Source organism: Penaeus vannamei, unplaced genomic scaffold (assembly GCF_042767895.1).
Source record: "Penaeus vannamei isolate JL-2024 unplaced genomic scaffold, ASM4276789v1 unanchor5367, whole genome shotgun sequence".
In the NCBI taxonomy this organism is placed as follows: domain Eukaryota; kingdom Metazoa; phylum Arthropoda; class Malacostraca; order Decapoda; family Penaeidae; genus Penaeus; species Penaeus vannamei.
Window position 1 is genome coordinate 17,501 of NW_027218345.1, and position 2,280 is coordinate 19,780.

Consider the following 2,280-nt stretch of genomic DNA (forward strand, 5'->3'; position numbering starts at 1 on the left):
ATATATATAGAATTGATATATATATAGAAGTAATATATATAGAAGTAATATGTATAGAACTAATATAGAACTAATATATATAGAATTAATATATATGAAATTAATATATATAGAATTAATTTCCATAGAACTAATATACATAGAATAAATATACATAGAATATTATATATTCTATGTATATTAATTATATTTATATGTTATATAATTCTCGTAGTCTCATGATGGTGATCATGAAATAGGAGACACACTTGCTTATATCAACACGAATGGACCTAAACCAAGCAAATGTATCCATTGCTTAGAAAAGGCTCAGCCAAAATGTGCATAAACATACTACCCCAAACAATTAATGCTAATGGTGGTAATTATGAAATTCAACCGACAACCAAATTCATTCTCTGCTCACTACAGGTGGTACGAGTTATGTGGATAAACTCAAAAATCCCCAAAACAAAAAAACATAATGGTGAATATGAAATGGCATATTTGGACCAAAAACATTTGGACCACTACAAGCGTTACCAAAATGTTATAGAAATGTCCTATTTTATAATAGGAGAAACGTACATAAAGTAACACATCTCTGCTTAAACATCCATTGCTCAGAAAAGGTCTTACCAAGATGTGCATAAACATAAAACCCCAAACAAATAAGTATTAGTAAGGATAATGGTGATTAAGACACGGGAAACACTCATAGAGAACAAAAAACGTCTAAAACCTATTCATAACTCAGTAAATGCGTTACCAAAATTACAAAATAACTCATATTAATGGTGATTATGAAATGGGAGGCAAAAATAAAACCATTCCTAAAAGAAACATTGCCCAGGCATTACCAAAACTAACATATACATAAAACAGGAACAAACCGACACAGAAATAACAAAAAGGACACAAACTAACAAAATCACACCCACACAAAAGGACACAGCCACACAACTGCATATAGACACACAAACAAAAAGACAATATACGCACAAACAAACAAACAGGCACACATATTGAATGGAAATCAATTACATGGCAGTACATAATACAAATATTCTAAAGAGAGAAACCCATACACAAGCTACCGAGCCAAATCCTCCCTAGATACACCACCAATACCACAAGCCCTATAGGTGGACATGCATTGCTTCAGTTATGAATGATGCAGAGATCCTAAGCTGATGCTACATGCCTCGGATGCCATGCGGTAAGGTCATGTGTCAGGGAGTATGCAAGGAGTAGCCATGCGGAAAGGTCATGCGTCAGGGAGTATGCAGGAAGTATGCAGAGAGGCAGAGAAGAGAAAGGTGACAAGCTGCACGGAAGAGAAGCAGAGTAGCGGATCTAGCGCAGTAGTGGTAGTAATAGGAGGAGGAGGAGTAGAAGAGGAATAGGAGGAGTGGGAGGAGTAGAACGAATAGGAGGAGTGGGAGGAGTAGCAGTAGGAGTGGTAGTAGAGGAGAAGGAGTAGTAGTAGTAGCAGTAATAGTAGGAGGAGGAGTAGTAGGAGCAGAAGGAATAGGAGTGGGAGGAGCAGCAGTAGGAGTGGTAGTAGAGGAGAAAGAGTAGTAGTAGTAGCAGTTATAGTAGGAGGAGGAGTAGCAGTAGGAGGAGGAGGAAGAGTAGAAGAGGAGTAGCAGTAGAAGGAAGAGGAAGAGGAGGAGTAGGAGGAAGAGAAGTAGTGAGAGGATGAGCAGGAGGAGGAGGAGAAGTAGTAGGAGTAAGAGGAGGAGGAGCAGAAGAAGGAGGAAGAGAAGGAAGATTAGGAGTTGTAGTAGGAGGAGGAGGGGGAGGAGTAGTAGTTGTAGGAGGAAGAGAAACAGAGAGTAGTATTAGTGATAGGAAAAGGAGTAGGAGGAGGAGGAGATGTAGTAGTAGTAGGAGGAGGAGGAAAAGAAAAAGGAGGAGAAGGAGCAGGGGGAGGAGGAGGAGAAGAACGAGGACGAGGAGAAGAAGGAGTAGTAGTACGAGGAGGAGAAGAAGGAGGAGGAGGAGGAGGAAGAGAAGAAGGAGGAGGAGTAGCATCAGCAGTAGTTGTAGTAACAGCAGAAATAGTAGTTATAGTAGTAGTAGTAGCTGTAATAGTATGAACAACAGCAGCAGTAGCTGCATCAGCTGTAGCAGCAGTAAGAGCAGTAGAAATAGTGGAAGCAGTAATACATATCAAAGCGAACAGTGAGACACATAACTTAGGGAAATATTCCTTTGTTCTTAAAACCCATTTCTTTTATTAATATTTTGTGAAATTCTAAATTTGACAAACCCTATTTCTAGGCTTATCCAGTGCTT